Source organism: Amblyomma americanum, chromosome 3 (assembly GCF_052857255.1).
Source record: "Amblyomma americanum isolate KBUSLIRL-KWMA chromosome 3, ASM5285725v1, whole genome shotgun sequence".
Taxonomy (NCBI): Eukaryota; Metazoa; Arthropoda; class Arachnida; order Ixodida; family Ixodidae; genus Amblyomma; species Amblyomma americanum.
In genome coordinates this window covers 182867858-182890838 of record NC_135499.1, presented here as the reverse complement: position 1 = coordinate 182890838, position 22981 = coordinate 182867858, and the positions used below count along the sequence as shown (strand labels likewise).

The 22981-nt window shown below is 50.5% G+C and overlaps 1 protein-coding gene and 1 pseudogene across 2 annotated transcripts in view; one reads left to right on the top strand and one right to left on the bottom strand.

The window, feature by feature from the left end:
- LOC144125594 (adenylate cyclase type 1-like) overlaps nucleotides 1–22981 on the bottom strand; it is a 189386-nt gene that overhangs the window by 40663 nt on the left and 125742 nt on the right. The gene's annotated exons all lie outside the window — the stretch shown is intronic.
- LOC144122824 (uncharacterized) lies at nucleotides 13433–15384 on the top strand (annotated as a pseudogene).

Here is a 22981-nt window from a genome sequence, read left to right as displayed (position 1 = left end):
GGATGAGTAGAGCAGTGGGGGGAAAATGGGTCATTTTGACGTTTTAAATATCATTACATTTGACTATGTTGCCCATCCGCTGGCGTTTTCATATTTAGTGAGCGTGATTTTAGTGCGCTGCTTTTTGCTACCTCTGAATAGTAAAAAGAAGATGGCGATATGCAAATTAATGCCGCGTTTTGCACGAACAAGCGTCCGAACCAACAGAATGCAAAAGTTCGTTGTATAGCCCGTTGTTTCAGGTTGCCGGAAAAGGCGCAACACAAATTCAGCGAGCTGTTACGGATAAGTTTAACCACTCTCCTGGTCTTATCAACTATTCCAGAGACCTGCCGCACGCAATGCGAATAAGGGCATCACAAAATGATTAAGGCTCGAGGGCAAGATCGTCTGGGTTGATATTGACCTCGAGCCTGAGGGCAAGATCGGCTGGGTCAGCGCCAGTTGAAGACTGTGTATACGGTCTACGTTTGTTTTCGAACACGCGACCTTGATTGTGGATCATGTACGTGAAACGCACTTCCAAAGACGCACAGCAGCAATAATTAGTCCTAAATAATTAATCGAACAGGGAGCATGTAAGCCACTGCAAACAGCGTGAAGTTGGTTTCATTCGTTCAAGACGCTCCATCTATTCGCCTATTTTAGCTAGGACGAAGTAATGCAATTCTGTAGATATGCGCCTACAACCACATTTTCTTTTTTTCAGATTTATTTCCGTCCTGAATTTTTCTAACGTCCGACTGCTCTCGCGTTAAATTATCATTTTTCAAATCCCTTAACACATTAAAATGACACATAAAAATTCTTGCTGAAAATGTGCGCGACATTTCTAACGCATTCGTTGTGAGGAGGTAGGGCACTTGTAGAAACAAAGTCCTCGGTATTGCGGGAACAAAAGTAATACGATTGGTCGCTAATAATCAGTCGCCCCTCTCTATTTAATTCAACAACGCCGGCAGTAATGATCGGCGCGCTCCTCAGTAAAACGCTTGATCGCTTCATAGAAAAAGAAAGCAAAACATAGCCAGTGTTTGTACCCGCGGATTAAGGATCGACTTCAAGCGCTCAACCTGGAATTTTTATTTTTCCCCGACTTGAAAGTTCTTATCTACAGCACCCTCTAGGTCCAATTTTTGAAATTACCAAAACACCAGAAATCAAAACAGCCCGGATCATAATTCTCTACAGACGAGAAAAGAGCAGCAAACGCTGCCCCTCGAGTTCCCGTTCAACTTGTCCTCAGAAATCACTTCACCGCCGACTGCATCAGCCACGGGCAGAATGCCCCAGAAGCACCTAAAAAGGAAAGTTCGTCGTGAGCGTCTAACCGCTCCGGGAAATGTCAAGTTGCAACCTTCTATATGCTGTAGGGGTCGCCGTGACAAGTGCACTGTCGCTGTGCCCTACACGCTGAGCAGAAACAACGCGAGAAGGCTTGAGAGTGCGTCTGTCTCTGTATATCTATTCGTGCGCCTTTCTTTCTTTTTTCTTCGTAGCGTCTGGTAACCGCGACCTTCTCTGCTGCCGGAGAAAGCAAGGTGCTCCAAACACGTCTGTCTTTTAGGGCGTCCCAAAAGGACAAGGCCGTTACTGAAGCAGGGACAACTGGCCTACATTTGTTATGGCGACATTCCTGAAGCGCACTGTGTAACTTTACAGTTTGTTTTCTGGTTCTACTGTCTTTCCCTTGTCTCTCTCTTAATTTTTCTCTGTAGTGCACAGCACGCACGCATGCACTCTCTCTGGTTTGTCAGGTGATATCTGTTTTCCGACGAACTCCAGTTTAGTTAAGTCTGAGCATTTCCGCCCTAGCTATGTTTTCGTTAACTGTATTGGTGCTCCGCGGATTAAAGAGACATCAAACTGAAATTCACTTATCGAGTATACTGTATAGCGAGTTCGACATGACACACTTCGACCTTTCTTTCCTGCGAGCTCCAGTCTCTCCCTACTTCTTGAAAAAAAAAACGCAGAAAGAAAGAAGACAGCTGGCGACGCAGGCGACCCAAGCCGGCCATCGCACGAACTAATGCCGTGACATGTGATATCATGCGTTCCGCCAATCATGACCCCCTAATGTCTGGTTTTTATGGTTTCGCAGCCCTTTCTGGGACTCAAGAATATTAGTCAAGCAGTTTCAGTTTCGTTCCTCGGTGCACAACATAGCACGATGTCACGAATGACGTCACCGACTGCACTGAAAGCGCGGGAAGTATAATTAAACGGCCTGCGTGAAAGAAAAAAAACTCCTTTCAGGAAAAAGGAAAGTGCGCCACAACCTGCGCATAAAACAGCACGGAAATAGCGAAATTCTAGAGATACTAAACTTCGCGCACACTCTCGCATTCGGTAGACATTGAAAGTATATATCAGCGCTCAGTCCCAACGACAGTTTAACATCTTTTTTTTTTCTTTCATGCACGGGCACATACAAAGTTAAGAGCTTATGAAGTGTAAGCATGAAAAATAATAAAAGAAATCTATTCCGTGTCCCCATGAACTGCACCGTATGACGTCAACGACGGCAAAGCCATACAATACAATCGACCACCGCGGTGGCTCAGTCAAGGGAGAATTATAGGATATGGATGACGTAATAAACCAGCCCGATGCTGGTGGCGGGTGCGCAGCCAATACGGCCACTGATCTTGCGCAGCAGACTACTGTGGATCGTCCAGCGAACGCCTCCGTTATGCTAAAACCATTTCATTGACCACGAAGTTTCGCCGTAACACTACGGGAAAGCTTTGTACGCTGCCAGGGGCGACCACGCCGCGGCTCGAGGTGTCATTACGGGCACCGATCAGACGGAAGGGAAGGTGACCGCCGCTGACACTGAGTGATTATATATAGTGACGGAACGGCACGCAGTTTTTGCCGTTCATTCTGCGGCTGCATCGTATGTTGTGTAAGAGTGCCGGAATACCGAGCGCCTGCTATGTGGGTACTACCTGGCTTCCATTCGGGCTATGGTGGAACGCGGGGAAAGGTGTTCTCCTGGCTTACACATGGCACCGAACAGGGCGCTCAGTAGAAGCGCATTATACCGTGGCAATAAATTAGGTACATTGGACTCCCCACATGTGAGTGTCTGTGGAAATCACTTCATCGTTCGTGTTGAGTAAGCGGATGCGTTAGTCGCCGCTGTCACGTCCCACCACGAGATATCTAAGTTGACTCAAGTTGGACGCCATACCGAGGTTACTCGACGACTTCCCGGCGTATTTGCCGAAACCGAGACGTCGGCCGATAACACAACGAAAACGTGCAGAACGTCGCCGAGAGCAATCAGCTGATCACGAGGCAGCGGATGTGTCGTGCCGATCTCGTCGTGCGCGAGCCTCTCCGATCCAGCTGCTGTTGCGAATATCCCACACATGGAAGGGAAGCATGGACACTAATATATGTGACACAGTCCACGCCTGTCCTTCATAAAACAGATCAAGCGTTCACTCGAACTGCGCACAATACCACGTAAAACGCCATCAAGAATTAAATCAACGAAGCAGATACAGTCGAACCTCGTTATAACGAAACTGTTTATAATGAAATAACGGCTGTAACGAATGAATGACGATTTTCCTTTGAAGCTCGGTCGACACGGGCTATAACGAAGCTACGGCTATAACGAAGTAATCGCCGAGCCCCTTCAACATAGTTATAACGAAATTGAACGGGCTCGGCGACTACTTCTTTAGAGCCGAACTTCGTTAGAGGTCGTGTTGACCGAGATTCCAAAGGAAAGCGTCATTAATTCGTTATATCCATTATTTCGTTATAACGAGGTTCGACTATAATAAAATGGCAGAATTTTATTGTATCTTTAAAAAAAAAAGATAGAGATCCTCAGACGACATGAAAATTAGACAGCAGGGAAAGAGACCGCGAGGTCCCGACACGCAATGAAGTGCCATCAAGGATTGAGTCACCTTCAAGGAAAAGCGGTTGCGGTGCATGCAGCAGTACATTTATCTTCACATGATGACCTAGGGGCAAGGCCAAAGGTTGGGTCCATATTTTTGTTAATTTCTGTTCGATTAAATAGTCCCGTGCACTGAAAATAGGCCTGAGTTATTGGCATTTGGCAGTCATGAGACTTCAGTTTGTTGCTTGCATAGAAGTACACTGTCGACACCCGTGTAAGGCAAAAATAAATTGTTTGCGGCAATCTGTTAAATGCAGCCGTACTATAGTGATGATGATGATTATGGATTTTTATGGCGCAAGGGCATCTACGGCCAAAGAGCGCCATGGCACAAGGCATTATCAGTTTCACAAGGTGTGTCAGACCCGTTTCCCAAGCATTTCACCCTAAAGAAGCCGAGCACCGGACCAGGGGAAAGCTTGAGCCCATAGCAGCCATTGCAGCCGTACTATAGTGACTGACTACTTTCGTGGTCAAACTAAACAGCAATCAAAGCAATCCGGAATCAAAGACGGAAAATGCTTTTTTTTTTTATTCCGCCACTATACCGCACCGCAGAAACAGCATCTGCGTTTGTTGCCGCCAAAAGTTTCTCTCTCCAAGTGTTCATTTTGCCGGTAAACATCCCGAGAAATATCTGTTCCACAGAAATGACTAGCACGTGATGTCTCTCGAATAACACCATATGCGGTTTCAGCTGCGACGTGTGCCATACAGCGCGAACTTACGGCGAAGATTGAAAGACCCTGCTAAAGCCCTTCAATGAGCAGCTATGCGTCCCATGACTTCTCTCGCGCAGCACGACGAAGTGAATATATGACAGTGGCCTTACTTCGTACTATACTATGATACGGGACCGAGTGCACCATCGCCCGTCACAGCTCTCCAATAAGGGGGCGCTGCATACGTTTCCATTTCCTTGCGCGCTCATGCAAATTATTAATTACACGTTAACGCACCGAGTCCAGCCTTCCACGATGTCCCTTTACCTTCCCTGAGTCCGATGCACGACGACTGCGCCGAGCGCTGCATATATATAGCGGAAATTAAGCGCGCTGAGCACACGGCGCCGAAACTGGCGCGAAATTATTAGCAAACACGAGCAAATTCGTGTCGCGGCCGAGACCGTCTATCCCCCATCGAAAAAAAAAAAAAAGACACGCGTAAATGAAGCACAGAGCGCCGCAGCACAGCACAATGCCGCGCAGTTAACGAAGACGGCTTACACAGGACTACGCAGCCAAACGAAGGCGGTCTGCGCTCGACGCGAGAGACAGACTGCCCCGCGGAAATAACGAAACTAAAAGCCGGCACAAAAATGGCGGGGTGGCGGCGCCGAAACGAGCACGCGCAGTATATGCGTGTACGTCTGATGGGGGCGTTCGTTTATTAACGAACGCACTGTGATAAGAAGTTCCCATCCATCGAACGAACAACCGCGCTCTCTTTGCCCGCACAATCGACGCTATCCTCCTTCCTGCTCGTTAAACGAAGGCCAACACAACTCATCAATCCCCGACGGTTTCTCTCCTCAGGCAGGGTGGCGGGGGCGGGGAGGGAAGGAGGGTGAGACGTTTTTGTTCTTCGGCGTCGGCCGTCGCCGCCCACACCGCGCACGCATTCACTTCGGCCGAGGAAGAATTCTTTTGCTTTGTTTTCTCGGAGAAAGCACGGCGCGAGGAGATTCGCATAAGCCGCTCTTCATCCATCACTGCCCAGCGCGCACTTTTAATTCGGGCCCCGAACGAACCGTCGTCGTATAAGCGCCGCGAGCAAGCCTCGCGCAGTTCGATTTTCCTCGCAAGTCGAAGGGGGGCGGAGAGGTCTAAGTTTCGCGCTGGAACGAAAAGCAAGCCTCGAAGGGAAACACATGTGCTCGACGAACGCTGCGCGCGAAAGGGATCCCAAAAAGTGCTCCTCCCGAGACTTGCGACGAGAGGGCCCTCCCCCTGCGCCAGCATAGCAGCACAAGGAGTATAAACAAATCATTCCCCCCCCCCCCCCCCCCCCCCCCCCCCCGCGCTCGTTCGCTAACTCGTTCGCTTCACCGCGTCTTTATTCCGGTTCCCTTCGCGCGGCTTCCTTTTATTTAATGGTCGAGCGCACCGCTGAGCGATCCAACCCAGCCGGAGGAGTGAACGCCCGGCGCGTATACGCTTCGTGCGCGAAAAAAACAAAACAAGGAAAAGCGGACACAGTTTACAAGAGGCGCCAATTAGGGATTAGCGGATAATTTTATTAAACGGAGGGTCCATCACCAGTGACGTTATTTTTTATTCTCGCGAAAAAGCGTTTTCCGCCCGATCAGGCTGTCCGAGTTGGGGCCCAGTTAGGTTATGTTCACTTGCTCTCAGCGCCTCTGTGAAGTTGAGCACACACAAAATAAAGCTATCCGCTCAGTGTTAACAGGTGCTCCGTCGTTAAACGTGTATACATTCGCGAAAGTGTGGCTTTTTGAATGCATATTTTTGTTAATGCGACTGCGTGATGCAAAATTTGGCTCTTGTTTCTTTTCTGCCTCACTGCGCATGAACGATCTACCTGTGTACCTGTACAGGGTGCGTCAAAAGTGCCCAGGCCACAGGGTCTGCTTTGGAGCAGTGTAGCAGAGCGCTGTACGACATCAACGAAGCTCAAACTCTAGTCTCTCTAGCCCGAACAAAGTAGTTGGTAGTATAGAGCCTGCGAACGTCCTTGAACGACTTCTTTCATTCTGCCTTTTTTCTGCGCCAAACGTTTCTGACTATGGCACCAAGTAGCAGGTGCCACTTCTAGCGAGCCTGAGCTTGTTTTCGACACTTTTAACGGGGATACCGCGGTCACCGACCGCCGAAAATGCCCATCGGTACCCGGCATCGTCACTTCTGAACACGGGCGACCGTCCAACACGCCAGAAATGTTGGCTGGTTTAGGGGCGTTTAACGCCCCAAAGCGACTCAAGGGATGCCGTAGTGAAGGGCTCCGGAAATTTCGACGACCTCAAATACAAATGCGATAAACTCCCCTTTTTTTTCACGAATTTTGGAGTCATTGCGCGCTGTAACTGCTTGAGGCAGATATTTTCATACGAAGACTGTGCGTGGTGAACGATTCATCATCGCACGCATTATCGCTCGAGATAGCAAAAATACGGGGCTAAGAGAAACAAGCCCACCACGACGATGAGTTCGCACAGCCGTTGGACAATATAGTGCACCGAATGTAAGCGATTTCGCACAAATATAAGAAGGAGGCAGCGCTGCAAACACTGCAACGCCACGGCAGTCAGCTGAGAAACGATACACAGGCTGTGAACCGGAAAAGTTCCGCGACGCCGTTATACCGGCCGACGGGTGAACGTCGCACGAAAGTAACGGACGCCAGACAGAGGAAAAAAAGAAATACACACACACACACTTGTTTCTTCTGTCATGCATATTTTACGCGCATAAAATTCACGTTCAAAAGCATTTACGAATGTCGAGAGACAAGAAGAAAGAATACGGAAGGTGTGGCACGTGCGTAGTAAAGGCGTTCAACAAGCATTTACTTCATCCCAGAGCACTCTTCAAAGTACTAACTAATTAACGTTCACAGAACGTGATTACGTGCGTCATACTACCTACACAAACGACGGCCCAGTTTCATCCACGCACAGCGTATACCGGCTATTTCTCTCTGTCCCTGGCTTTTGCCTCACTGCGCTCTTACTTAAACGGGGGCACTGCGTGTAAATAAAACACGGCTTCCGGGTTCCTATACTCACTCGGCGCACACGCTGAACAGAGATGTCGCGAGCGATACGCTAAGTAACGATAGAAACCAATCACAACAGCTGAGACAAATTGCAGGGCATTCAAGGCATTATACTCTGAGCACACCCCTGTAGCACGCACGCACGCACATTTTCCTTTAACAGTTAGATGATACCGAATGAAGTGAAGCCGGCCCGGAAGAAGAGCCAGCCGGGAGGAAAAACTCAAAATTCCTCCAGCATCCCGCAGACGTCCATGCAAGCTCGAGTTGGCAGGGTGACTGTCAAGAGAAAGAACGAAGACGTGAGGAAAGAAAGACAAGAAAAAGAGAAAACAGACAAGAACGTTATGCGCGAAGGCAATGCGACTCTTATCTTTTTTCCCTTCCGCTGACACACATTGAAGAAACAAGCTGGTTGCAAGAACAAGCGTGAAGTTACGTCAGCCGTACAGAAGCAGTCACGCAGCAATAACCAGTCGCGGGCTGCACGTTGAGGTAAAAAGAAAGATTGCGAGACGGCAGTTAAATTTGATTGGAATAAAACCGCCTCGAGGAGGAGGGAAGAAAAAAAAAGAGCGAATAATAACAGACTCCTTTCACGCAGTTGGCCGAGATATATATATGTGGACATTCTCTCTAGCCTTCGAGCAGTTCAATGCAGCCTAACCGCCAACTTTTTTCACTTGCACTGAAGTACGTGTTTTGTGAGACAGCCACACAAGCACACACACACGCACACATACATGTATATGTATAGATATAAGGGAAAAGAGGGACTCGTTATACACATGAAGAAGCCAACAGCCTTGGCTTCTGCGGCTGTTGGATATATATATATATATATATATATATATATATATATATATATATATATATATATATATATATATATATATATATATATATGTGTGTGTGTGTGTGTGTGTGTGTGTGTGTGTGTGTGTGTGTGTGTGTGTGTGTGTGTGTGTGTGTGTGTGTTGGACCACTTATCACAGCACCCCCCCCCCCCCCCAATACTGTATGAAACGACACTGTAGAACTTCTGCTTTTGTACTTTTGTCCTTACGCCACTGCAGAGCCGTATTTATGGCAATGATCTGTTTATTTTGAACTTGAAACGTTATGCCCGGTTCGCCGACACTGATCTGCCATCAACCCACAAGCACTGCTTGCTTCGGTGCGGCAGCAATTGTACTGAAAATTTGTGGGGCAATAAAACATTAATATTATGCTTAAGAAAGCGAATTATCGCTATTGTACTACAAACGGCCTTTCTCGCGACATGTAAATACGATTATACGAATCAGAGGCGCACACCGCTAAGGCATTCAGAAAACAAAACATTTCTAAAATCTCAACAAATATGCTTTACAATGGCACAAGAAAAAAACAGACAGAAATCCGTACGGCTGCCGAACACAAAGTGCGAAGACCGCAAGCAATCTGCGCGAAACCTGGCAACGGTCGTCTTCAATATACGCTCAGAGAGCACCGGACTTATTGAACATTAACACATTCCCAAGATTCTTCCCTTGTTAAAGGAGACTCGGAAGTCAGAACCACCAATATACGATGCAGCGTGATTCACGCAGAGGACCTGACGGCGCGCGCATGCAAGGCACATATAAAAGTGGCTCGGGAAGGGGATTGCCTTAAATTGGATCTCGCCGCGTTCCGAACATTTCTGCTTTTATTTCTGTAATGTTCATTCACCGAGCACTTTTAGCTTTGACTGCTTCGTCCCCTCCCCCGCACTTGTTCCGGAATGCAGAGAACCTCTTTCGCTGTCTCTTCTCTACGTCGCCTTTTATTTCCTTTTCTTTTTTCTGCTCTCGCTCTGCCTTCCGCTTGTTTCCAGTGTGTCGCTTAACTCGCCACTCCTTCCTGCCCGCTGTTTGTAGCGCGCTCTCTTCCCAATTTCGTGCTGCGAATGTAAGCTGCACGCTCAAATCGGCACACGCTCTTAATTAACGGCGCCTAGCGTCTTACCCGCCCGCTGAATCGAACGTGGGTCGCGTCCAGGTTTCCCTGCCGGCACCCTCACTGAGCAGCGCTTGATTGCAGCGCCGCCTATCTGCGCGTTACTCGGTGCAAAGTAAGTCCACATCTCTCGTCGCTAAGAAGCTCCGCATCTCTGCGCTAAATGTCTGCGATGTCGCGCTTTCGGCATACTTGTTTCGGTTTTCTCCTTTTTGTATGCTGTGAGCAATCTGTACAAGAGCGGCACAACTTCTGCACGCAGCTCATCCTGCTGATCCTCTCTCTCCATGCGTCATTCGCACCGCTGTCCCCCCACCCCCCCAATCGGAACTGTCGCCGTCGATACATGGCTGCTGCTCACGATGGTTTCCTGCAGCACTCTGAACAGAAGGGAGTAATAAGGGGAGTAAGCTGTCCTCTAGAGCACTCCCTTTTTCCTCCGATATAGGCGTATTCGTGTTTATAACGCGTTACCGCGCCGAGCTAGCAGCGTTATATTTTCACAGGGTGCGTATCTCGCACGAGAACGCAAAGGTTCTTTAAGAACAATGCAACGGTTGCACTGCACTTCTATTCCTTTTACGTCCTTCGTAGTCAATGGCTGAGGCCCCGCAACGCCTCCATTATCGCCGGGATATCAGACAGTCGCGGAGCGGCGGATGACAGCAACGAAATACAAACCGCGCCGGGCGTGTTCGAGTTGTGTGCGACGGCGGCTGTGCGAAATGACACACAAGCGGGTCGAACCCCCTCCCCTCAACTGCTTCTCGCAGCTCCTCCCATCAGAATTTTCCAACCTGGAGGCGAAAATGGAAATCGCAGCAGAATGTTCAACAACCCACATGCATGCAATTCGCGCCGCGACGCAGGAACAACCAATGGTCTGGTAATCAGCGCGGAAGAACCGTACGTGATGGCCACTTGTTAAAAGTTATTTGGGGAGGGAGGGAGGGAGGGAGAAGGCCGTCATGAAACAATGACCCCCCCCCCCCGGCAATATCGTCGACAGACAAGAGGGCGCGCAGATGCGCCTCGCCTGCTGGCCGCATATCAACGTGAGTGAGAAACGCTGCTCGGGGAAGATTGGAAAACAAGGGCGTCGTCGTGTCTTTTTTTCTTTCCCTTGGGACACAAAGCGCAGGAGTGCCCCCTGTTTTCAGTGTGGCGCAAGCGCGCAGTCGTTTCTGCGGGTCGAAAAAAATGTACATGTAGGGCCGCGGCAGCGTTGGCTGCGGCTAGTCTCCCAACGGCGCCGGTCGGCGCTGTTTTTTTTGTTTTTTTTTTACTTTATGGCGTCTCGTTCGTGTCAGAATCGATTCTTGTAGTAACGCTATGGCTGCGCCTTTCAACGCCCCCAGACATGAAAAAAAAAAAAGAGGGACAGAGGAAAAGGAAGGGGGCAAACAGAACACTTCGTTGTGTCCCGAATGAGATGGGTTATTGCGAATTTCAAAGGAACTGTTGTTGTTCACGGGACTGTTTTTTTTTTTTTTGGGGGGGGGGGGGGGGTCACATTGTATCTATACAAGACGCTCTCCCGTCATCTGCGAAGACGGAATATGGGAGAGCTGAAAAGCCAACAACGAGAATACGTTTGCACAAAGTAAACCTTACCAAGGACAGCCCGCGTCGTTAAACACCAACACGACTAATGAGTCCAGTCGCGCGTCCACGTTCGTGACGTTAATTAGCCTCGCTTAAAAAAAGCGAAATTCCGACAACGTCGCGGAAGGAGGCGCGGTGCGGGCCACCAAAACTTCGTACGTACGCGGAAAAACGATGACAACACGCGAGACAAATAAAAAAACAAAAAAACTTCTAGGAGTTCTCGTCTCTGGCCGGTCAGAGGTCCTCCCCGTCGTGGGTTTCCGTCGCTGTAATTAAATCTGCCACCGTACATCTCCGCGCGCGCCGTGTTATATAGCTCACGTTTCCCCTACTATACGGCCGCTTTCCTTCGAGGTGCATAATAACTCGGGGCCGTTTCTGTTCGCCGACTGCCCGATAATTTAATTACGAGCGAGCGCCAATATACCGTAAGCGCGCCCGTTATTAACGTCCACATTTAGCACCTTTTTAGGACCCGCGAAATGAGATCGTCGCGCGCGGCGCATGCGCTGTCACAGCGCGCACTCGGCAACTGCGACGTTTCCCGTCAAAAGCGGCGGGATGCGGCGCTGAAGACAGCTGTGAAGAAAATTGCGCTCAAAATTGTTGCTCGCACTTCTGCTCAAACTCGTGACGCCTGCACCGAAAAGACTGTGCCGACGAGAATTCGGCACCTGGCGGCAGCAGGTCTGTCGCCGAACAATCCTGAATCATATACTGCTTGGACGCAGTGACCACATCATCGTTCACTCTTGACTTCATTAGATCAGCGAACCTTTTTTTTTCATTTATTTAATCATTCCCGTCATCCATCATTACATACCCTTTTATGCCCTGAGGCAATAAACTTCGCTTAAAAAAAAAAACTGTGATAACCGCTCTGAAGTGAACAGTGCTGCAGCCTAGCTTCTAGTCTTCACTTGGCCCAGAAGCGTTTAACCAGGCTCCTTATAATTCAGCGAGGGCTTGACAATGACACTATAAATAGAGATAACTATACTATACCAACAAACAATAATCTTAATTCCGGTGTGCATGCGGAGAAATCGACTTTATTATAGGAATGCCTTCCATAATGAGTTGTACCAATCGCTTGGTTCTGTCCGGCAACAGATGACATTGGCGGTAGACGTCCAAAATCCCTTGATATGCACCATGCACAAACTAGAGCAGCGCGTTCAGCCGACGATTAATTTCTCGCCTCGGATTCTTTTCCTATGGCCGCTGAAACTCCATCCAGCCTTGGCTCCATGTGTCCAGAGCTCGCTTGTTAACAGCGTAATTCGTCACCGGGATTGCGTTTTCATCTTTCAGATCTACACCCTAGAGAATATTTAATGCTATAAACAAAATAGCGACAAAATAGCAGCAAAATAGCAAAATGACTGGTTAAATTTGCTCTTGGTGGTTGTTCTACATATTCTTTTTCTTTCGAGCGCTAATATCCCTAATACGAAATACTGCATGCCTGTCAATACAGCGAGCATGAACGCCGACACGCAAAAAAAAAAAAATGTCGATATCCAAGCGGTAAGCGTCATTTTCTGCAACAGATGCAAAAAATTCATAGGGACAGCGAATTACATTTTGCGTGGACAATGCGATATAGCATTACAAGCTGTTGATTCGCTTATATCGAGTTTTGTTCCGTTCTTTCATGGTTGTGTTTGCGGACCCGCATACACGCCTGATCTGCACACAGCCAGACATCTATCTGATCGTGTCATCTAGCTCGTGGTTAGATCCTTCCCCGAAGGTGTCTGACGTGGCGACACGGACGCAATGAAAATCTCGCGGGTAGGCATACTCATATGCAGGCTCTGAGAATGAGGAGCTGGACAGACCGTTCCAGCTCCATGACCTAAAAGCGGCCCTGGCAAAAATGAAGCGCGGCACGGCACCCGGACGGGATAGAGTGACGGTTAAGCTCCTTGCTAACCTCCCTGACCGGGCATACCTGTGCCTTCTTCAGTACTTTAACACAATATGGGAAGGGGTACAACCGTCCCAATGGACTGGAAAACTGCACTAGTCACTTTCATCCCGAAACCCGGAAAAGCCATAAATATTGAGAATCTCCGGCCTATTTCACTGACTTCTTGTGTGGGGAAGTTCATGGAAACTATGGTCAGAGATAGACTTTCAACACATCTGGAATCGAAACACTTCTTTGCGGACACCATGTACGGATTCCGCTCACACCGATCCGCGCAGGATGTCCTGCTCCAACTACACAAGGAAGTCTTGGATCCAGTCGAACACCCCAGTGACGACAAGGTGGTCCTCGCCTTGGACCTCAAGGGGGCGTTTGACAACGTGACCCACGACATAATCCTCACACATTTGTCACAGACGAATTGTGGCCACAACACGTTTAGGTACATTCAACAATTTCTCACTGATCGGCAAACCTATATACGTATCCAAGACCAGGAGCATGGCCCGTACCCCCTGGGTACAAGAGGAACCCCGCAAGGAGCAGTCCTCTCTCCCCTCCTCTTTAATCTCACCATGGCTCACCTCCCCCTCTGCTTAATGATGTCCCAGGCATCAGGCATTCCCTGTATGCTGACGACATCACGCTCTGGGCAACACATGGGTCGTTGGGACAGATCGAGGCCAACCTGCAACAAGCGGCGACTATCGTGGACGGATACGCTCGCCGATGTGGCCTGGAATGCTCCCCGACCAAATCAGAATTCGTGCACCTTCGGCCCAACCCGAAGTGCACTACCAAAATTTACCTCACCCTTGCTAGCGGCCCCATCCCTGAACACGATGAGGTCAGAGTGTTGGGACTCTTTATCAATCGCAACCGCAAGATTGATACAACCCTGCAGAAACTCCGCAAGATTGGAGACCAGGTGGGCCGCATGGTCCGCCGGGTATCTAACAAACAGGGGGGATTACGATGCAAAGACGCCCTGAGGCTGGCCAATGCATTCGTAACCAGCCGGATACTGTATTCGGCACCCTATCTCCACTTGCGGAAATGCGACGAGAACGCCCTAGCGGTGATCCTTCGCAAAATCTATAAGCGCGCCCTCGACCTCCCCATAACGACGTCCAATCAACGGCTCATCGACCTTGGGATGACCAACACCTTTGGGGAGCTACGCGAGGCGCACTTAAACAACCAATACTTGCGGTTGAACAAATCGTCAGCAGGCAGAAGCCTCCTACACCGCCTGCATATTGCCTGCACAGCACAAGCAGAGGAAAGGACCAATGTTCCAGAGGACTGGCGCCGCGCGCTACAGGTCCAACCTCTGCCACAAAACATGACAAAGGAGACTCACGAGGGCCGTCGAATCGCGCGCGCGACGGCCCTTAACGACCGCTACGGCTCTCGCTACGGAGTCTTCTACACGGATGCTGCTGGTCCACACCACGGGTGATGGTATACGGCCGCAGTAATCTATCAAAACACGCACGTTCACGGACTCACTTTCCGTGCCTCAAATATTACACATGCGGAAGAGGTCGCCATAGCACTCGCCGCTGCAGAACCGGACTCCCGGGTTATCATCACCGACTCCCGGGGAGCCTGTCGGAATCTAAGACAAGGCCGCATCTCTCGACGCGCCGCCAAAATTTTACACAGATGCGAGTACCGGGATCGCCCGGAGACACGTGCCATCATCTGGACCCCAGCACATGCGGGACTAGAGGGGAACGAGGCGGCAGACGCCTCAGCCCGCGCGCTCAACCAGCGGGCATCGCCTCGACTCTTGCCGCCTGAGGTATCGGAACCTAACCCGGCTATTACCTTCAAAGAGGTCGTTCAATTATACCAAACCCAGCATAGCCGCTTTCATCCCCCTGCGAAAGGGCTAACCAAAATCGAGGAGCGTTGGCTCATTCGCTTATATACCAACACAGTACTGTGCCCGGCAGTGCTGCAACATTTTAATCCGGCTTTTAACGGGGAGTGCCCGCACTGTGGATGCGCGTTCTCGGACGTGTACCACATGGTGTGGGCATGCCCCTCTAACCCCGCTTACCCCCCTTTCCCTTCACCCACCCGAGAGAGCTGGGAGGCTGCCCTGCTCGGCTGCTCTACGTTAGAGAGCCAGAGAGCTCTCGTGGCTAGGGCCCGAGCTGCTGCGGAAGCCACAGGTGTCCCGGACTAGGGATCCCTCCTAGAATTTGTAAGGGGCTGGCCCTTAAGGCCACGCCTCACTCTCTCCTGTAAATAGTCTTAAATAAATGTTTTCCACCACCACCCGCATTGAAAATACGTCGAAACGCACAGTTGTCGCTTCCGGTCTGATGGCGTCACTTCCGAGCCTGGGAGTTGTATCACCGATGGCGCAGTTTTTTTCCCGCGAGGCTCGATAATGCTACCGCTTGAAAATTAGGAGGCCGCGTGACAATCCCGCAGTCCGGTCACGAAGGCTATACATCAGCCTAACAGCGAGCACGCGACCGCGTCACGTCAGAGAGCAGTCACGAATAAGTGAGTGCCTCTACTGAAATCCCAATAAGGGCTGCATGGTCGGCTGGCCACACCCTTGACGAGGTTTCAGCATTTTTTTTTTTTGCAGCGCGGAAAAGAGAAATATAAACGGGGTCTGCTTTCAAATGAAGGCCGACTGAAGGCTTTTTTTTTTGTGTGTGTTTCAATTGTCGAAGTCGCGTGCAGTTTGACGACAAATGCGTGGTCAGCGCATCACGTGCCACATACCGACCTGCTGGCTCGCTTTGCACGGCTTGCGGGTACACCTCTAGTGGCACCCTTTCCCCCATATGAACACAGGACCTTTCTTTTCGGCGAGGCGTTTCGTCTGCTCAGAAGTATTAGGCCGGTTCCTCGTGTAGTGTGGACACAAACATAATCCCGGCACAGTTGTTCTCTGAAGCGGCGAACACCCGCTGCGAGAACCTGTAATTACCTTATACCTTTACCACTCGTGCGCATGAAAGCACGCGACATCAGACACAGCAGCGTATAACCCGCTCGCACGCTTGCAGTTTTACACTCGTTAGCTTAATGGAGATCAAGATTAAATCGGTGTTAGCCAGCGGCTCGACAGTCTACTTCATCATCATCATCCTGACTGCGCCCACTGCAGGCCAATGGTCTCTCCCATGTCTCTCCAATTGGAACCCTGTCCTGTGCCAGCTGCGGCTACCGTATACCCGTAAAAATTCTTAACCTCATTCGCCCACCTAACTTTCTGCCGCCCTCTGATACGCTTGCCTTCTCTTGGAATCCACTCCGTTGCCCTTAAGTACCAGCGGTTATCTTGTTTTCGCATTACATGCCCTGCCCAAGCCCATTTTTCCCTCTCGATTTGGACTAGGCTGTCATTAACACGCGTTTGTTCCCTCACCAACTCTGCCCGCTTCCGGTCTCTTAACGTTACACCTAACATTTTTCTTTCCATGGCTCGCTGTGCTGTCCTTAACTTAAGCTGAACCCTTTTCGTTAGCCTCCACGTTTCTGCCCCGTAGGTGAGTACCGGTACGACACAGCCGTTCTACACTTTTCTCTTGAGAGATATTGGTAAACTGCCATTCATTATCTCAGAGAACCTGCCATATGCGCTCCACCCCATTCTTATCCTTCTAGTTATTTCCCTCTCATTATCCGGATCAGTGGCCACTACCTGCCCTAAGTAGACGTATCCCTTTACCACTTCCAGCACCTCGCTGCCAGTTGTGAACTCTTGTTCCCTTGCTAGACTGTTGAGCATTACTTGGATTTTCTGCACGTAAATTTTTAGACCCAGCGTTCTGCTCTGCCTGTCTAACTTATTGATCATTATTTGCAGTTCATCTTAGCAAGGCAATGTCATCAATGAATAGCAGATTATTTAGGTGTTCTCCATTAACACTTATCGATACCCGACTGTTCCCAATCCAGGCCTCGGAATAGCTCCTGTAAACAGGCGGTGAATAGCATTGGCGACATGGTGCCTCCGTGCCTGACAGCCTTCCTTGTTAGAATTTTATGGCTGACTGTATGGAGGACTATGGTTGCTGTGCGGTCGTTATCGATATCTTCCAGTACACTCACATAAGACTCATCTACATCCTGATTGCGCAATGCCAGCCTACTTATTGAAGAAGAAAACGCAACGCACATTATATATATATATATATATATATATATATATATATATATATATATATATATATATATATATATATATATAATATAACCAGCAGCCTGCATTTTCATGGGGATAAGTCAGAAAACTTGGCTGAAATGGCAGTGGAAATAAGTAAACGCCTTCACTTAAGCAAGGTTGCAGGGGGAGCGAACTGTCGAGAGGCAGGCTTTGCTGGCTAAGCAGCTATCAAGTCCTCACGGCCAGTGAACAGCGAACTCTGAAGCCAAGCAGATGGCTCAGGAGAGGGAGAGGAGGGCAGCTGCCGTTAGGCTCTATAACGAGCACGGGGGCTGCCGGGCGAACAGCAACGGCTCCTTCGCACTTCTCCCGAGAGCTTTTAGGCGCTCTTAGCGATTCGCGGGGAAACGGCGAGACAGCGAGCGGAAGGAATCGTTCGGTAAAGCGATAAGTGCACGCTCCAGTGAGGGAACGAAAAGTGGAACAAGTTACGAAAGGGAAAACGAACAGCAGCGTTGTCAACGCCGAAGCACTGGAAACCGAAGAGCATCATATAGTCTATTATACCCGCCTCAGATAGGCAGCGCGCGACGTTGTGTGAACCCCATTCCGCCGCCTCGGTATACACAAGGCGCCTGAGATAAGCGCCTCGGATAAGCGCCTCGCCGTGGCGGCAAGTCGCGCGCTCGGTGCGTGGCGCACGTCCGGGTTGACGTCATTGCGAAGCATGCGCATACGTTACGTGTAGCCTTCCTCATGGTCGCCTCTCCTGTCGCGATAGCGACTCCCATTACCGCTCCACAGTATACGGCAGTCCGAGAAAAAGATCGAGGTGTTGGCCACATTCACGCGGGGCCAACTTAATTGTGGAACGGCTTCTCTCGTTTCCTGCTAGTTTCGCGGCATATACGCAGCGCTGTTCATTATTATAATTCGGAGGCACTCTTAGGCGCATCCCGAGCCCTCCTTCATCTCACCCGTGGCCACGCCTATCTGCAGCTTCGGTGGCCTTCACGCATGCGGACGACGTGAGTCGGTTGATTTCGCCGGAGCATTCATCACTCGCGCATCAGCCAGCTCGACAACGGTGCTGCTCCTTTCGCGTGTGTGTATACACGGCTAACGGCATCGGTCCCCGTGACACTGGGCGCGACAGCATCGCACGCACCGGCACAACGCTCTTGTCTCTCTGTCTCTTGTTTGTTATCCCCCCCCCCCCCACACACACACACACACAACAGGCGTATACGCACAGCCACGCACGCATGAAGCCCGTGTGGGCTGCCGCGTTTACTTTTCATTAGCGGCTGCCGGCCCGAGCAACGTGGCGAGCGACAGCAGCAGCACGAGGGGCACGCCGCCGTTCGCCTTCACGCTGCACAGGCGACAATGATGCCGACGACGGCGAAAAACGACGTCGCCGTCCCGCACGGTGTACTCGGTGGACCCCGTCACTTCGTCCTGCACGCGTCGCATCGATCCGGCATGAAACAATCCCTTCGGTGCTGTATGCGCAACACACGAACGCCGGTCGGCCGCCGCCACGCCAATTACCACTTTCGTGTCGCGCCCCTCTTCTCCGCAACCGCCCGGGCCAACAACAGTACATGATAATGGGGGTGCGGTGGAGCTCGCGCGCGTTGCGCCGGCGATCCTCTGCTGCCTCGCAATGAGCGGCCGGCCGCACGCAGCCCCGGGCTATATTACATACTCTCTCGTCGCTCGCGCGCCAGAGGGAAGCCACTTCGCAAATTGATCGTTGAGTAGGACCACAGCAACGATAGCCCAGCTTTTTTTACGCCGGCGTTCCGTGAGGCAAATGCGAGCTTCTGCGGACGAGTCCGATGAACGAGTTGCACAAGCCGAGTGACCAGATTCCCATCAGAAGGGCCACTTAACCGACTCAACGTTGGGGAGCCGTCGAGAGTTTAATCGCCGCGGTGGAGCACACTGGCGTGTTCGTTAACAAGCGCGCGCAGCTTCGCGGAAGGATGTCGCGACCGGCCGAGAGGATTAAACTACCCGGTCGTTTCGTCCATATGCGACCGAAGTTCGGCGTACACCGCGCTCGGCAGCTCTCTCGCAAACGGCGCTACGCGCGCGCCCACCGAAATTCCGCTGGGTCCCGTCGTTTGACAACTTCAAGGACCGACGCTGGAATGCAGAGAACGCGAAGCCCGCCCGTGGCTGCCCTGAGGTTGTAATTAGGTCAGAGGGACACGTGAACGCCAACGCTTCGTGTTCCCCTCTGAACGCGATTTGTACTCGAAATAAATTAGACACTTCGCCACACGGACGGTTCACACAGAAGCGCGCCGTTACTATTATAGAAACTGTTTGCGACCAAGAAGAATGCTAGGAGCAATTTAGTCAGCGCGCGCTTCCAGCTATGCACAGCTAGGCAGAGGCACGCGATGCTCTCTTTTACACCCTCTCCCATCTGTGTGTGTGTGAAGCAACGCCTCTTCCTAGGCGCAGCCGCTCCCTTGTGCAGTAGATAAGCGGTGATAAATGGAGCTGGAGCCATGAAGTGCGCTGGACGGGCGAAAGCCGACGGCACAAAAAAGCTTGAACCCCAAATGCGCGCTCTCGAAGAACGGCTCGCGCCAGTGGGCGTGTCGCATTACCTCGCTAAGTACGTGATCTCATTCCCACGTGCCGGCACGCAACTCAAGTCAGCGGTCGCCCATGTAATTAAGTGTCGCTCGAGGTGTTGAGCCATGGCGACAATAAGAGCGATAGGAGGGAATGATCACCAGGTGACGTCAAGCGATCAGCTCTCAATAAGAATCATGTTAGTTATGAATGGTTTATGGGGGTTTAACGTCCCAAAGCGACTCAGGCTATGAAGGACGCCGTAGTGAAGGGCTCCGGAGATTTCGACCACCTGTGGTTCTTTAACGTGCACTGACGTCGCACAGTACACGGGCCTCTAGAATTTCGCCTCCATCGAAATTCTACCGCCGCGGCCGGGATCGAACCCGCGTCTTTCGGGCCAGCAGCCGAGCGCCATAACCACTCAGCCACCACGGCGGCTGTTAGTTATGAATGAATGAATGAATGAATGAATGAATGAATGAATGAATGTTAATTTCAGCTCTTGTAATACAAAAACCGTGGATGACGGTTTATAGCGACAGTAGGAGCAACATCGGCGAGGATGCAATCGCATGTCAGGTACTTTACTGTTAATTCTTGTCGGAGGCAGGTCCCACCTATGGCATCTGTGGCACGCACGCCTTATACGAGTTGAGGTTGAGAACGTCGCCACAATAGGGATGGCGTAAAAGGATGAGAACTGCGAGGACAACACTGCAAGCCATGAAACACACCGCGTAGCGGACGGCTCCGGATTACTTTCGACCACTTGCGGCTCCTTAGCGCATACGTGCACTGAAATCTCGGCACACAGGCGCTTTCGATAGATGACGAAAATGGGAGACGCGTTTATTTATACAGCTGCAACGAGATGACAGGACCACTCTAAACGATTCCTTTGGTTGAAATTACCTTGAGAGATTTTGCAGAAAAAAAAGAAGGCGTCAGAATAGAAGTAAAGAAAGGGAAAATGCGAAAGAAAGCGCAAATAAGACCGAGGCGGGTTCGTGCGATACGGACTGAGACTGAGAAGCGACTTCCATTTTTCAGCTATAGGCACGCGACGAACCGCTGCCAATAGAGCACGCTGTGTCATGGTGTTCTGCTGTGCTGTCGCACTCCTCAGAGTGGTATAGCGCCGTAGTCTTCCTCCTTTCTTTCTTCTTCCCTCAAGCAGCGTAATGGCCAGAAGCCAGCCTGTCTGGCGCCCGAAGTCAGTGACCTGTGTCGTCATCCTCCGCCGCAGCGAGAACGCACGGAGCGGACGCCGACACGAAAACAACCGACGCAAAAATTTGGCCGAGTTCCCCTCTGTTCCGTCGCCTCAGAGCCCCATCGTCGCCCGTCGCGGTGCATGTCTCAGGGCTCGCGCGCCGTGCCAGCCGCCGCACCAGGAGACGAAGGCCGCGAGGCTTCGACCTCGGCCGCGGAGGTTACGCCTTGTCTCTGAGTCAGCCCGCGGGAGTCGCCGGAGCGTGCGCGACGCGCGCACCGGAGCACGCTGACGCCGCGATGACAGTCGCGTTTGCGCGCAGGCACCGGGCGCTCTCGGCGCCATTAATTAAGCGCTCGCAGACTAGACTCTCGCGCCAAAGGCGTTCTCGAACAACACTACAGTGGCGCGAAAGGGGGGGGGGGGGGTAGTGTCAACACAACAAGGCACGCTCCTTTAGATACATCCGTGCAGCACGCGCACAAACAGCGGAGTTCTCATATGCGACGAGGCATATCTGCGCGTACGTGAATCTCTCGTCATCCCGCGCTGCTCAATAACGCAACAGACCGGGCAAGCAGCAGTGCAAACCTTCGTGCAATCAGCGCAGAGCTGAAATGGACTGAAGTCGAACCTCGTTGTAGCGGATCGGTTTATAACGAAATAATGGATACAACGAATAAATGACGATTCCCCTTGGAAGCTCGGTCAAAACGGGCTTTAACGAAGTTACGGCTAGAACGAAGTAAACGCCGGGCCCCTTCAACTTCGTTATACCGAGGTTCAACTGTATAGCTAGGCACACTTAAGCAACAGTGCACATGCATCCGTTGCGCGTCCTGTTTACGTTACTGCATGCGGTCTGCGCACTTTTTCGTGCTTCTCTTAATTACTGGGCACTAGCTATCCTATTACACGTTAAAACACACGCACGCTTCCTTTCTACTTCATTTTGTTTAGAATTTTTGATATATATATATATATATATATATATATATATATATATATATATATATATATATATATATATATCCAGCTCCGTGGGTGCATTTTGACATACACCAGAGCTCGCAACACTAAGTAGTACTTCACGTCAGTAATCATTTAATCATTAGCAAGGTCCATATATAGTGACTTCACGAAAATGAACACATTACTGAGCATTCTACCAATGATTACCACTCTATTAGTGTATGAGCCCACAAGAGCACTTTACTCTCTTTTCTAAACAGTTTTCCTTTGGGCGGATGCTAACCACGCTAAATTCTTGTATGCACATTGACAGTTTGTTCCATGTTATAACGCAGCCACCTGTAAATCTGCACTGTGCAAAGGCTTTGAGTGCACGCGGGAGGTAGCGCCTAGATGGTGTAGCCATACGGCGTGTTCGGCTATGTGCTTCACACTGCAGATGTAGCTGCTTCGTTTAACTACAGCAGCCAGGTGGCGCTGCAAACAGCTAAACCTTGGGAAGCTGTTTCTTGGCCTGCTCAGGGACGCTTTTCGTATAAGCCTGCCACGACCAAATCTCCGTGGATCTGTGAACAATGCCAGTACAATACAAGAGCGGACGGGAGTAATAAAACGACACCCGTTCGCTGTTCCAAATCCGCTGACGCCAATCGTAGCGGAAGCTACACTTCGGCGTGCATGCGTACGCGACCACAAATGCTGCTTACAGTATACAGTCTTTGTCAAATATATACAGCCCAAGGGTTTTGCTTCCAAGCTGTGTGGCGGGGCTCTTAAGCAAATTTGACAGTCATAAACTTGTGACGGTTGAGGACTTAAGTTCATCCCGCCTCCTTGAGATTAGGGTCCCTGAGTATGAAAGAGCAGCCG